At 50.8% G+C, this 15,773-nt stretch overlaps 1 protein-coding gene across 1 annotated transcript in view; it reads right to left on the reverse strand.

Annotated features, from left to right (window-relative positions):
• Window positions 1-11,587: 11,587 nt before the first annotated feature.
• The window catches only part of kcnj15 (potassium inwardly rectifying channel subfamily J member 15), a 42,089-nt gene continuing 37,903 nt past the window's right edge, over window positions 11,588-15,773 (reverse strand). Inside the window, exon 2 of the transcript XR_013579221.1 lies at window positions 11,588-11,670. The gene's annotated coding sequence lies outside the window, so the exon portion shown is untranslated. The remainder of the gene's footprint in view (window positions 11,671-15,773) is intronic.

Here is a 15,773-nt window from a genome sequence, read left to right on the forward strand (position 1 = left end):
ATGGGACATCCAGGTCCCTTTTTACATCAACATTTCTTAATCTATTACCATTTAAATAATACTCTGCCATTCTGTTTTTCCTACTGAAGTGGATAACTTTACACTTATCCACGTTATACTGCTCCTGCCATGTATTTGCTCATTCGCTCAATTTGGCTAGATCACCTTGAAGCATCTTTACATCCTCCTCACCACTCACATTTCCAACTAGTTTTGTGTCATCAGCAAACTTGGAAATATTACAATTGATTCCCTCATCCAAATCATTGATATATATTGTGAATAGCTGGGGCCCAAGCACTGATCCCTGCGGTAATCCACTAGTCATCACCTGTCACTCCGAAAAAGACTCATTTATTCCTACTCTGTTTCCTGTCTGCTAACCAATTCTCAATCCATATCAATAAATTACCCCCAACCCTATGTGCTTTAATTTTAAACACTAACCTCTTCTGTGAGAAGCTTTCTGAAAATCCAAATACACCACATCCACTGGTTCTCCCTTATCTATTCCACTAGTTGTGTCCTCAAAAAAACTCCAGTAGGTTTGTCAAACATGGGCAGAATTTTCTGGATGGTGGGGGGTGGGGGGGGGGGAAAAAGAGCGAAGGGGAGGCGAGCGGGAGCGGACACGATCGCCACTTGCGATCAGGTCCGCGCTGCCATTTTACGTGGCCAGGCTTTAATTGGCCCGCCCAGCGTATTTCACAGCTCCCTTGCATAGCGGGGGTGGGCAGGTGGCAGCGGGCACGCTCAGCCTGCCAGGTCCAATGGCAACCCAGTGGCCTGTATAAAGGAAGGCCTGCTCACAATGGCTGGGTGAAGGGCTCTGCAGAGGGGCAATAGAGGTTATGCAAGTCTGGAGGGTAGGCCATCGGGGCAGGCCAGTCTGGAGGGTAGGGCGGGGGCCAGTGGGCCCCTCGTTTTTCTGATGACTGCCTTGCTGCCCTCCTCGAGGAGGTGGCAGCACGGCAGGAGGTGCTGGTTCCCCAGGATGGGAGGAGGAGGAGGCCCCCCCAAATGATGAAATGTGCCTGGGAGGAGGTGGTGGAGGTGGTTGAGCTCCCGTGACATGGTGTGGCGACTCCAGACTGAGACCTACATTACTGTTTTGGGGGCTACCTGGAGGAGCTGCACCTAGGCGCTGTGTTTGAATTGCAGGACATGTCCAAGTCAGGATGATGACATGCTGGGAGGGGACCTTCAAGGTGGCGTGGCAACAAACCATCTGCTGACCTCTACGCTCCACGTGATTGCGCCTCCTTGTTATTTAAGGATATAACGTGTGGTGGGTACCCAATGTGATGGAGGCAGCATGTGTCCAAGCAGGGGGTGGGGAATAGACCTAGCATCTTTGTGAGAGTGTTCGGCAGCAGCGGGGTGAGGAGGCTCTGGAGCCCTGCAATGTCCCACTTTGGTTGGGGTGGGCCGTCTGTGATGAGAGTCCAGGTACAAGTAACACTAATCAATGCTCTTCTCTCCTTTTCAGGAGAAGAATGAACATGATGCTGCCGAGTGGGTGAGGACTGGCGGTGGCCCAGCACCATTAGCCATTCTCAGCTGCTTTGAGCAGGAGACCCTGGATTTGGAGAGGTGCCATGCGCCCACGGCCACTGGTGTCAATGAGGCTGGAGTGCCATGGGCAGGTATGTTTGCCCAGCAGTGAGGTCAGCATTGTTCTCCCAACAGCCATGGCAGTGCTGAATGTTCAGTGATTGACGTTTGCAACTTGGCTTCACCATTGCTTATGGAAGGATGAGCGGATAATGATCTGGGGGACAGGGATGCACATTGACATTGTCTCCACATTAACTGATCCAATGACCTTGTTCTTCCTTTCAGCATCAGCAGAGCAGGGCCGGGAGAAGGAACAGCAGAGGCCCCCCTCTGAGGGCCCTGAAGTCTCACCAGCGTCACACCATCTCTGCCAGACAGGCACCAGCGCAGATACTAGCACCTCGGTGGGAGTTAGAACATCGGCTAGTTTCCCAGGGCACAGCGGTGAGGGCACTTCACAGTCACTGGAGGAGCTGGCAGAGACAGAGTGCCCATGGCGCCAGCAGTCGGAGGACTGCAGGGGACCAGGCATATGATCAGTCAGTGCCTGATGATGTGCCTCTGGGGTCGCAAATGCAGGAAATGCAGCCGGGTGTGCAGAAGCATCTGGGGGAGATACATGAGGCTGTGCTTGGCTTGGTCTCCGTGGTGGAGGAGTCTACACGGACTATCGCCAATGCAATGAGTCTCATGTCCGAGCGCCATGCGTACTCCATGGAGAGAGTGGCAACTCTCGTGGAGAGGCTCCTCCAGGAGACCCATCAGGGCTTCCTGGGGATGTGCTTGGACCAGCAAGCCCTCACATGGGCATTGACCTCAGCTGGTCAGTGCCACTGTGGGAGATGGTGTGGGCACCAATTTTCCCAGCTCAGTCCCCATCCATCCACAGTGAGCAGGGCGGTCCGAAGCGACCTCACGTCGGTGCAGCAGCTGCCTGTCGTCTCTGCAAGCAGCTCTCAGGTCGCTCCAGATGAGGGCGGCATCTCCTCTGTCCCTCTCCCAGTGACCACAGCATCCAATGAGGCTGCGACGACTGGGGAGATGCCAGCTGTGGAACTGGCAGCTCCCTCCCAGCCGGGCCCAGCACAGGCTCCATGGGCCAGAGGATGACCACCGAGGTCATCAAGGCCAACAGGACAGCAGAGTCAGCAGGCTGGCTCAGATGCCACTCCCAGCGATGGGGCAGTATCAAGACGTAGCACCTGAAAATGTAAACATAAGGCACCTTAGGCACACCATAGGTTTATGACTGGTGCTTTTGTGTTGGCACGAGATGAGGTCTTTATGATTTGCTTTGAATTGGAACACCATTGTCATTTTGTTTCATTAAGTTTCTTTGCCTGTGATATTAAATTCAGACATGTGACCATGGCTGAGGGTGCCTCTTTTCTTCTGCATGTGTATGGTTTCCAAAAATGTTAGGAGTGCTTTGTGGGATATTCAGCTTTATTAACAAGGTCCTTAGTTACTGTTCCTAACCTGGAAGATTTGGCACTTAGGTATCTAATATGGAGCCTACAGCCCAGGCTTGTCCTGGAGGTCCATCTGTGGTGTGCTAGCTGAAGGTTCGTTGGATTAAAACCTCCCGGGTGTCCCTGCCTCCCTGAGTTATGCCCGGATCAGCATCTACCCCCTCATCATTTCCCTTTGCATGCTCATCCTCGGACTCACTGCTGGACTCAGCATGTGCTTCATCGTCCACTGCGTCCCCCCTTTCCAGAGCAAGATTGTGGAGAGCGCAGCATGCAACCACTATCAGCGACACACGATCTGGGGGGTACTGGAGTGAGCCCCATGAGCGGCCCAGGCATCGGAAGCGCATCTTGAGAAGACCGATGCCTCTCTCCACCACAGCCCTTGTGGAGGCGTAGCTCCTATTGTACCGCTGCTCAGCTTCTGTTCTTGGATGGCGGAGAGGTGGAGAGGCCACCTTCTGAGGGGTTAGCCCTTGTCACCCACCAGCCATCCATCCAGCCAGGCTGGAGCACTGAAGAGCCCCGGCACCTGGGAGTGTCTGAGGATGTAGGCGTCATGGGAGCTGCCTGGGTACCTTGCACAGACTTGTAGAATCTGCATCCTGTGATAACACACTATCTGCACGTTCATGGAGTGGAAGCCCTTCCTGTTGACAAAGGCACTTGGCTCACCTGCTGGTGCCTTGATGGCCACATGTGTACAGTCTATAGCACCCTGGACGCGGGGGAAGCCAGCTATGGCTGCAAAGCCTCTGGCTCGCTGTGTCTGACTTGCCTGGTCCCAACAGTAGTGGATAGAGGTCAATGTACGTCTGAACAGAGCGTCTGTGACCTGCTTGACACAAGTGAACAGCTGATTGGGAGATACCGCAAAGATTACCCACCGAGCCCTGGAAGGAGCCAGAGGCATAGAAGTTGAGGGCAGCTGTGACCGTTAGAGCCACTGGCATGGGGTGTCCACCCAAACAGTTAGCGGAGATCTCAGGTCCAATTATCTGACAGATACAGTTCACTGTGTCCCTCGAGAGATGGAGCCTCCTTTGGCACTGCACCTCAGACATATTGAGGTAGCTGCTTCACCGCCTGTAAACCCTGGCAGCAGGATAGTGGCATCTTCTGCAGCCTCTTCTGCCTTGGTCTTCCTCTTGGCCCTGCACCCTTTGTGCCTGTGCCTGACCTCCCAAAGATGGCTCCCCTGGAGGCTGATTGTGCACTTCTGGCCTCCTCCCCCTTCTAGCCCTCCCTTACTCCTCAGAGGAGATGCCTACAGTGGAGAGTTCAGCTCCCATTCCCAGGCTATGGGAAGGATTCCAGAAACTCGCAGGCCCAAAAAAAAAAAAAAGATTCCTCACTGCAGAGTGCTGACCTGAGGGTTAAGAGTCCAGACAAAACAGCTGGTATGCATTTTGAAGTATTGCAGGTCACACAGGCAAGTTTCAAAAACTTTGAAAAGTCAATACTTGAGAGAAAACACTCGCAACCCCACTGAGCCCCCTTATCTTGCCTGTGGAAGAGGTTTATAGAAATGTGTCCTACCCACCTGCCCGTTGCACCCGGGCACCGACCCGAAGATCACACGGGCGCCGAAAAATCGGTGTGATTGGGGAGTCAAGGGCCTTAAGTGACCCGTTAATTAATGCCGGGCGTGCAGCGGATATCATCGCGCGCGCGCCCAATGAAATATCGCGATGGCGCGCGATGACGTTGGGACGCTCGCCAGGCATCACCGCGCGGATGTGCAGGGCCCACCCCCGCACGCCAATGGGAAAATTCTGCCCATGATTTCCCTTTCATAAATCCATATCGATTTTGTCTAATCCTGTTTGTTGATATTTTCTAAGTGCCCTGTTATCACATCATTTATAATAGACTCTGGCACTTTACTGATGTTAGACTAACCGGTCTGTAATTCACTGTTTTCTCTCTCTCTCCCTCCTTTTTAAAATAGTGGGGTTTCATTTGTCACCCTCCAACCTGCCAGGACTGTTCCAGAATCTACAGAATTTTGGAAGATGACAACCAAAGCTTCCATTATTTCCATGGCCACCTCCTTTAGTACCCTGGGATGTAGATTATCGGGCCCTGGGGATTTATTAGCTTTCAGTGCCATTAATTTCTCCAGCACTATTGTCTTATTAATACTGATTTCCTTCAATTTCTCCTGCTCACTAGACTCTTGGTTCCCTAGTATTTCTGAGAAGTTATTTGTGTCTTCTTCCATGAAGACAGACTAAAGTAGTTGTTTAATTGCTCTGCCATTTCCTTGCTCTCCATTATAAATTCTCCCATTTCGGAATGTCAGAGATCCAAATTTGAAGGCAGATTAGGATAATCTTTTTTACATACAGTGAGTTACTATGATCTGGAGGGTACTGTCTAAAAGGATGGTGGAAGCAGATTAAATATAGTGACTTTTGGAAGTGGATTGAAGGGAAAAAGATTCATGGGGCTATGGGGAAAGAGCAGATGAGTGAGGCAATTGGATAGCTCTTTCAAAGAGCCAGCACAGGTTAGGATGGACTGAATGGTCTCTTTCTGTTCTGTAAGACTCTATCATAGAACTGACTTAAACAGAGAGGATACTAGAAAAACAGCCCAAGTTAGTTAATGAATATATGGCACAGTGGTATTGTCACTGGACTAGTAATTCAAAGACCTGGCGTAATACTCTGGGGACCTGGGTTTAAATATGGCCACTACAGATAGTGGAATTTGAATTAAATAAAACACCTGGAATTAAAAGTATAATGATGATCATGAAACCATTGATGATTGTTGTAAAAAGCCATCTGGTTCACTAAGGATATCTGCCATCCTTACCTGGTCTGGCCTATATGTGACTCCAGATCAACAGCAATGTGGTTGACTCTCATTTGCCCCTGAAATGGCCTAGCAAGCCACTCAGTTTGGGGGCAATTAGGGATGGGCAACAAATGCTGGCCTTGCCAGCGATGCCCACATCCCACAAAAGAGTAAAGAGGAAAAAGAACAATAGGACATTATGACTGATATAGTTGGTAAAGCTGAGTTATTTAAAAACCCAGAGGGAAATTTTAAACAACTGTCATAACCTTTAATTTTAAGTGTTACGTTTGAGATGTAACTCTAAAGTCAGGAATCAGACCACTAGTTTGAGGTTTTGCATTAAACTAAATGAAACATTTTATTAATTTATACTGGTTAAAATATATGTACACATGGCTACAAATTACTACTATCATAACTTTTAACAAATTCCCAAACTAATCCCCATTAAGACAACAGCAACCCAAAACACCAGGCAAAGCATTTTCACCTTCCGAATTCAGACTGAGGTTCTTTTCACTGTGGAGCCAGTTGGAGACTTGCAGCTGCCTTTTGATCTTACATTGCCTCTGCGCTGCACACCCGAAAACTACTGAAGTTATACCTACCGCCACTGATTGAATTCAAATTCTCATTGTATCACCAGTCTCTTTGAACTTTACCCTTTAAGAGTGAAGCCTCTTTCATTGTACCAATTTTGTTAATAATATAAACATATGGCTTGGTATCTATTAGAAAGGCATCAAGTTTTCATGCCACTTCTTGAATACTCTATTCAAAAAATGCAAATGCACGCTCTGTTTACATCTCAAACTGGTACATCAAAGCAGCTCGACTAGCTGGCTTTACTCCAGTTAAGACATACTCGCAAACTAAATCTCTATTTTAAAAGAAAAATATTTTCCAAAATATTATATATAACTAATCTCTTTTGACATGTAGATTGCAGGCAAACTCTCCACACAGCTTCAAAGGTGCCACAGGGCCTTTTAATCCCGTTTCCATGACTGCACTGGGATTAAAAGATGATAAGAAATATAAAATGGCTGTGTGCAAAATTAACAGGCAGATTTTTAATGCCCACTGGGAATAATTTTAGCCTCACTTGCCTGGCGGGGAACCAATGCAGGTTTTACATCCTGCCTGATTTCACTCTCCATTGAAGCCAATGGAGAGAAGCAGCTGTCAATGTCTGAATCCAGTATCCTAGTCAATTTCCCACGGATGAGCTGATTAAAACTGCCTCCTTAATCTTTCCAATAGGACAATGTACTCAGGAATTTGGCATCAGCTCATTGATTATTTATTGGACATTATTGATTTCTAGATTATAGAATCAAGCTCATGTATATGTCCCTCTGTCCCCACCCCGTCTTCCAATCCCAGCCCCAGCCGTGTATTCACCATACCCCCTGACCTTCCCCTCTCCGACGCTGAACATTCAGTGCTCAGCAAAGGACTAGTTTCATACCCTTACACCCTCATCTCAATGAATTTCGGGCTCGGCACGATGCTGAACTCTTCTTCCGTCGCCTTCATCTCCATGCTCACTTCTTTAGGCAGGAGTCCTCTCCCCGTTCAACAGATCCTTTTACCCACCTCCAATATTCTCCTTCCACCTGGACCCCTCCCTCTGGTTTCTTACCCTCTTTTGATCTTTTCATTGAGAACTGTCAGCGTGACATTAGTCGTCTCAATTCCTCTGCTCCTCTCACCCACTCTAACCTGTCTCTCTCTGACCTTGCTGCACTCCATTCTCGCAGGTCCAACCCTGACATTGTCATCAAACCCGCTGATAAGGGTGGTGCTGTTGTTGTCTGGCACACTGACCTCTACCTCGCAGAGGCTGAGCGTCAACTTGCAGACACTTCCTCCTACCTCCCCCTGGACCATGACCCCACCACTGAACATCAAGCCATTGTTTCCAGGACTGGTACTGACCTCATCTCCTCTGGAGATCTTCCTTCCACAGCTTCCAACCTGATAGTCTCCCAACCTCGGACGGCCCGCTTCTACCTCCTACCCAAAATCCACAAACAGGACTGTCCCGGCAGACCGATCGTGTCAGCCTGTTCCTGCCCCACGGAACTCATTTCTTGCTATCTTGACTCCATTCTCTCTCCCCTTGTCCAGTCCTTTCCCACCTACATCCATGATTCCTCTGACACCCTACATCAAATCAACAATTTCCAGTTCCCTGGCCCCAACTGCCTCCTCTTCACCATCGATGTCCAATCCCTCTACACCTCCATCCCCCACCGGGATGGTCTGATCGCTCTCCGTTTCTTCCTCGAACAGAGGCCCGAACAATCCCCATCCACCACTACTCTCCTCCGTCTGGCTGAACTTGTTCTCACACTGAACAATTTCTCCTCAAACTCCTCTCACTTCCTCCAAATAAAAGGTGTGGCTATGGGTACCCACATGGGCCCCAGTTATGCCTGTCTCTTGATGGGGTATGTGGAACATTCCTTGTTCCAGTCCTACTCCGGCCCCCTCCCACAACTCTTTCTCCAGTACATCGATGATTGCTTCAGTGCTGCTTCATGCTCTCGTCGGGACCTGGAAAAATTTATTAATTTTGCTTCCAATTTCCACCCCTCCATCATTTTCACATGGTCCATCTCTGATACTTCCCTTCCCTTCCTTGACCTCTCTGTCTCAATTTCTGGTGATAGACTGTCCACCAATATCCATTAAAAGCCTACTGACTCCCACAGCTACCTTGACTACAGCTCCTCACACCCCGCTTCCTGTAAGGACTCCATCCCATTCTCTCAGTTCCTTCGCCTCCATCGCATCTGTTCTGATGATGCCACTTTCAAAAACAGTTCCTCTGACATGTCTTCCTTCACCGAGGTTTTCCACCCATGGTGGTTGACGGGGCCCTCAACCGTGTCTGGCCCATCTCCCGCGCATCCGCCCTCACGCCTTCTCCTCCCTCCCATAAACGTGATAGGGTCCCCCTTGTCCTCACTTATCACCCCACCAGCCTCCGCATTCAAAGGATCATCCTCCACCATTTCCACCAACTCCAGCATGATGCCACCACCAAACACATCTTCCCTTCACCCCCCACCCCCCGCGGCATTCCGCAGGGATCGTTCCCTCCGGGACACCCTGGTCCACTCCTCCATCACCCCCTACACCTCAACCCCCTCCCACGGCACCTTCCCATGCAACTGCAGAAGGTGCAACACCGGCCCCTTTACTTCCCCTCTCCTCACCGTCCAAGGGCCTAAACACTCCTTTCAAGTGAAGCAGCATTTCACTTGCACTTCCCTCAATTTAGTCTACTGCGTTTGCTGCTCCCAATGCTGTTTCCTCTCTACATTGGAGAGACCAAACGCAGACTGGGTGACCGCTTTGCGGAACACCTTCGGTCTGTCCGCAAGCATGACCCAGACCTCCCTGTCGCTTGCCATTTCAACACTCCACCCTGCTCTCATGCCCACATGTCCATCCTTGGCCTGCTGCAATGTTCCATGTAGCCCAACGCAAACTGGAGGAGCAGCACCTCATCTTCCAACTAGGCACTTTACAGCCTTCCGGACTGAACATTGAGTTCAACAATTTTAGATCATGAACTCTCTCCTCCATCCCACCCCTTTCCGATCCCCCCTTTTTTTCCCCCCAATAATTTATATAGATTTTTCTTTTCCCACCTATTTCCATCCATTGTTTTATCTCTACCTTTTAGCCTTTTTCGATTCCTTCACCCCTACCCCACCCCCACTAGGGCTATCTGTACCTTGCTTGTCCTGCTTTCTACCCTTAATTAGCACATTCCTTAGATAATATCACCACCTTCAACACCTCTTTGTCCTTTTGTCTGTGACATCTTTTGGTTATCTCCACCTATCACTGGCCCTCTATCCAGCTCTACTTGTCCCCCCCGCCCCCCGACCCACCCCCCTCCATCCCCCCACCTCCCCCACCCCCACCCCCCCACCCCTCCCCACCCCCCCGACCCCCACCCCCCGACCCCCCCGACCCCCACCCCCCGACCCCCCCCGACCCCCACCCCCCGACCCCCACCCCACCGACCCCCACCCCACCCCCCGACCCCCCCGACCCCCACCCCACCCCCGACCCCCACCCGACCCCCACCCCACCCCCCGACCCCCACCCCACCCCCCGACCCCCCCGACCCCCACCCCACCCCCCCGACCCCCCCGACCCCCACCCCACCCCCCGACCCCCCCGACCCCCACCCCACCCCCCGACCCCCACCCCACCCCCCGACCCCCCCGACCCCCACCCCACCCCCCGACCCCCCCGACCCCCACCCCACTCCCCCCGACCCCCACCCCACCCCCCGACCCCCACCCCACCCCCCGACCCCCCCGACCCCCACCCCACCCCCCGACCCCCCCGACCCCCACCCCACCCCCCGACCCCCCCGACCCCCACCCCACCCCCCGACCCCCCCGACCCCCACCCCACCCCCCGACCCCCCCGACCCCCACCCCACCCCCCGACCCCCCCGACCCCCACCCCACCCCCCGACCCCCCCGACCCCCACCCCACCGACCCCCACCCCACCCCCCGACCCCCCCCCCACCCCCCGACCCCCCCGACCCCCACCCCACCCCCCGACCCCCCCACCCCACCCCCCGACCCCCCCACCCCACCCCCCGACCCCCCCGACCCCCACCCCACCCCCGACCCCCCCGACCCCCACCCCACCCCCCGACCCCCCCGACCCCCACCCCACCCCCCGACCCCCCCGACCCCCACCCCACCCCCCCGACCCCCACCCCCCACCCCCCGACCCCCACCCCCCGACCCCCACCCCCCGACCCCCGACCCCCACCCCCCGACCCCCACCCCCCGACCCCCGACCCCCACCCCCCGACCCCCGACCCCCACCCCCCGACCCCCACCCCACCCCCCGACCCCCACCCCACCCACACCCCACCCCCCGACCCCCACCCCACCCCCCGACCCCCACCCCCCGACCCCCACCCCACCCCCCGACCCCCACCCCACCCCCACCCCACCCCCACCCCACCCCCCTCCGACCCCCACCCCACCCCCACCCCACCCCACCCCCACCCCACCCCCACCCCCACCCCCCTCCGACCCCCACCCCACCCCCACCCCACCCCCACCCCACCCCCCTCCGACCCCCACCCCACCCCCACCCCCACCCCACCCCCCTCCGACCCCCACCCCACCCCCACCCCAGCCCCCTCCGACCCCCACCACCCACCACCCACCCCCCACCCCCCACCCCCCACCCCCCACCACCCACCCCCCACCCCCCACCCCCCACCACCCACCCCCACCCCCGACCCCCACCCCCGACCCCCACCCCACCCCAACCTCATCTGGTTGCAAATGTGCTACATACTGCCTTTCAAATCTTCTACGTAGGCATGTGCACCAGACTATGATGAGACTCCGACCTCCTGTGTGAGGTGGCCCTCCTGTGAGGCCACTTCCGAAGGGTTGCCAGTCTCCGGGCACAGCATGGGAGCCTGTGTAATGCCAGCAAACTTGTCTCCCTCTCTGAACGTTGGTGGTACTTGGGAATTATTAAAAAACAATAACACTCAAAATAAAAGTGAAAACTTTAAGCCAGCGCAGTTTCCTTCAGGCTCAGGTCATGACTGGGGCCTATCCATGGCCAGGAGGCTGGGCTGGGTTGCGCTGTCACTGGTTCTGAGCACTTCCCTACCCGCTACACATTCCCCACACTAACAATCTTAACTGCTCACCCTCCTCCGGTGCGTGTGTTGCCGATTCCATCCACAGATACCCCTGGGAAATTTGACCGGAAGAGGGACCACGTCGGTGAGTGGTTCGTGTTAATCTGATGAGCAGAGACCTGGAAAAGGCAGAAGCTCGAAAGGGTCTGTCTTCAAACATAGGCTTATTCGCAAAACCCAGTATAACATAAGTACAAGCTACATTTCCCTTCTACAGATTCTCCCCCACACAGGAAACTGGTCCTTATATATGTCTCAATTAGTATCAGCTGCTCTGAATCACAACTCGAGCATGTACTTAATTGTCGCAGCATTTGCAACATTAACAGTCTAGATGAGGTTGTCTCCTATTTTCCTGCCTGCCTGACTGCTTCTAAAGGGCCTGGAAAATTCTTCCCCACTTTACTCAGTGAGTGGTGAGAATGTGGAGCTCACTGCCAAGGATAAAAGGCATAGGTACATTTATGGAGTCAACGAGGGAGAAAGGAATGGAAGGATATGATAATAGTGTGGAATGAAGTAAGGTGGAGGAGACCCATGTGGAGCACATAAACATTATCACAGGCCTATTGGGCCAAATCATCTGTTTCTATCCTGCAAATTCTAAGCAACCCAAAAGGAAATAAGTGTACAGGAGGTAATTATACTGTGTGGTGTTAACTGAGCCATCTCAGGAAAGTTTTAGGATATTTAGTGACCTAGAGCACCTCAACCAAAGCGGGAGGCAAGTTTTTACAATTGCCCCAAGAAGGGAAAAATCAGACATTACTCACTGATTCCTGTTTAAAAAGTGCCTGCTTCTGTTCTGGGATTGGCTGTGATAGTTCCTACTGCCAAACAGCTCGCTGACATTTACTGCCTAGGCTCATGCCTGAAGAATGAACAATTGGAATGGGGACTATCAAACCGCACATCAAATGAATCAGGGACTGCAGGAGAGGCATGCAAATTATTAATAAGAGAGAATAACATGAAACAATGGTCCATGGACATATTCATGTCTTTTCTACAGTTAAACACCATTCTGAATACCTTTCAGTGGAAGAACTGCTAGTGAAATGGAAAGGTAGAATATAAGTGTTATAAAGCCAGGCTTTATATCAAAAATGAATTAAAGTATTTACTGGGCTGTAAACCACTGGTTAAATTTTAAAATACTGAAGTAGCATTCCAGTGACTCCAAACAGTGGCTGCTAAAATGGCCGAACATTTGCATCACTATGCTTTAATAATTCCAAAGCCATTAAAATGGAGTCAACCTGTTAGCAAACCTATCAGAGATAATCTGATAATCTAATCACTTTGGAGGAGTTTAATGGGTCATCTCCTGACCCATTCACAAAACATCCAGCCTGTGTATTGAACTGGTGGGAAGCAGCCATTAGACCAAGTCACTTTGGACAATGGGACTCTGGCTGGGAAAGGAACTTGCTCAGCCATAATTTAATCATAACTAAAACACGGACCTGGAATCGACCCATTATGACCATGTTTGGGTAACTTGTTAGTGAGAGGGGGGTCATGTGATGAATCAACTAACCCTCTCTTTTGTGTTTAAGAAACTTCTTTTCCCCTGGGCACAGAACAGAAGAAGGAGAGACACTGAAGAAGCAGGAACCTGGACTGGGAACTCTCTCTCTCTCTCTCTCTCTATACGAATAAGTATTAGAACATATGAATTAGGAGCAGGAGTAGGCCATTCAGCCCCTTTAACCTGGCCTTCCATTCAATAAGATCATGGCTGACCTGATTGTGGCTTCAACTCCACATTCTGACTACCCCCGACAACCCAAACTCATCTCTCCATCCATTCTGCAAGCTCAAGGCCTGCCTGTTGTTTAGCCATCCATATGTCATAGGCAGTGTTTTAGAAATAAATCTAGCAGTTCCTGTCTCCAGAAGAAAATATAAATCATCCATCAATGTCTTTAAATCATCTCGACGCCGAATTCAGAGTCACCGAATCCAGCCTGAAACCACCCAAGTCATCAATCTACAAGATACGTATACCATTGACTTTTATTGGACTTTTAAAACCATTTTACCTGTTCTCCCATTTCATAACTTATGTGTGTGTGTGTGTGTGTGTGTGTGTGAACCCTTGAATGCATTTGTGTGTGTGAGAGTCAGAGCATTTTTATTGTTTTTACTTGGCTTAAGTGTTAAGTACAATAAATACTATTCTCTTTCCTTTTAACAACCGACAAGAAAATCTGTCTGTCTGTAACTTTCACAGTCACAGCACTTAAACAGTTAAACACTCACTGAGTTGGCAAACATACTCCTTGAAGAGTGGGAAAACAGGGGAGCCATTCGACCACATTTAACCTGGTCCTAACATAAGAGACATGACAAGGTTTTGAGGAAAATAGTTTTACTTCGTCATATGCATTTGTGACATGCTACATTGTAAATGTGAATTGAGAATATTTTCTTCTAACTAAATCCTTCAGTTTGAGATGTAGAGGTTGAATTTCTTCAGAGCATTTCCTGAAAAAATTTGGTTTACAACATGTTTCCGAGATTTCCACAGACTTTGTGCCGAAATTACTGCAGGCGGTCAGTAAACCCCCTCCCAAACATCTGAGTCCATGATGTCACACCCCATCTTACAGATTGTATTGTAAAACTAAACAGAAACGCACACTCTGATATGAATATGCAAGGACCTCTTGCCCCAATAAGCCATTTTGAAATAGTCTATTGCTACATTAATTATTACATAATTCTGTACTTCTGCTAATGTTTATGATATAGATTGGCCGTAAAGCTCCTAGATTTAAAGCAACAAGAAGACTGCTGTCCTTTTGTGATATATGATAGACGAATTGCCTTTGTAACCCTTGGAGCTCTCCCCCGCACTCTCTCAATCCCCCTCCGCCCATCCATTATAGATCATAAGAAATAGGAGCAGGAGTAGGCCATTGAGCCTGCGCTGGCTGGTCTGATTGTGCCCTTAACTCCCCACTTTCCTGCCATGCCCCTTTAACCTTTGACTCCCTTGTCGATCATAAATATGTCCAACTCAGCCTTGAACATATTCGATGACCCAGCCTCCACTGCTCCCTGGGGAAGAGAATTCAAAAGTCCAATGACCCTCTGACAGAAAAAAATTCTTCTAATTTTCATCATAAATGGGAGGCCCCTTATTTTTAAACTGTGCCCCTAGTTCTAGTCTCCCCGCAAGAGGAAACATCCTCCCAATGTGTCAAGCCTGCTCAGAATCTTATGTGTTTCAATAAGATCATCTCACAGAAGGCCACCATGGCAGACATACAGGCCTGAGGTATTTTATATAACATATAGTTAGTTATGTGCATCCTTACAGGAATCTTAAAGCCATTTACAAATGGCACTCGTTAGAATTTGGTAATGCCCCAGAACACATTTCTGTTGCCCATCCCTTATGATCTTTTGCCATGTTGTTGAGTACTTTTTCTCCCTCAATTTTCTACCGTACACTATTTGTGCTGGTCAGCAGATACCAGCAACTCTCCGCTGACTTTGCCAAGTGGCCATTCTTCAGGTCGGAGCCAAGTCCGTGTTGTTAGGCTATTTGGCTGAGGGCATTTCAGTTCAACCTAATTTTGTCTTTACCTTTAAGACACATTTTATCAATAAAGAGTCGAGGGTAATCTGATGTGGCATTTTTAATTGTTTAAATACTTTTGGATGGGATTATGGAATGCCACAATTCTAATGCATAGGCAATGCTCTACATGCTATATTCTTAAATTATTTCCTAATTCACCCTTTATTACATTAAAAATAACGAGTAACCAACTCCCAACCAGCCCAATTCCAGTTCAAACAAAGATTGTTAACCTATCAGCTCTCAGGAGGTGGATTGGGCTTTAAATTACCTTAAAGAAGCTGAGTGCCTCAAATTTAATGTTATGTTTTTTCACGCCTACATGCCAGGATTCCTGGGCATCCAGAAACCCAGCAGGTGAAGGGAGGTATTAAGGACCGAGTGGAATAGGTAAATGCTTCCTCCCAGCCGAACAAGCAAACCTGTATGCCCCCCACAACCACACCCTCACCCCACTCCCCCTACATGTCATGAACCCTACTGCCCCCTATCCCTACAACCTGACTAGTCCAATCCACATGCCCTGACCAAGTCCCCTCATGTGATCTTACTCACCTTCCATGACCTGACCAACTCCCTTGCACTGCCCTCCCTGATCACTTACCTTGTTGTCAATGCAAGATCCCCTGC

This window comes from Cetorhinus maximus, chromosome 16, assembly GCF_964194155.1.
Source record: "Cetorhinus maximus chromosome 16, sCetMax3.hap1.1, whole genome shotgun sequence".
Classification (NCBI taxonomy): domain Eukaryota; kingdom Metazoa; phylum Chordata; class Chondrichthyes; order Lamniformes; family Cetorhinidae; genus Cetorhinus; species Cetorhinus maximus.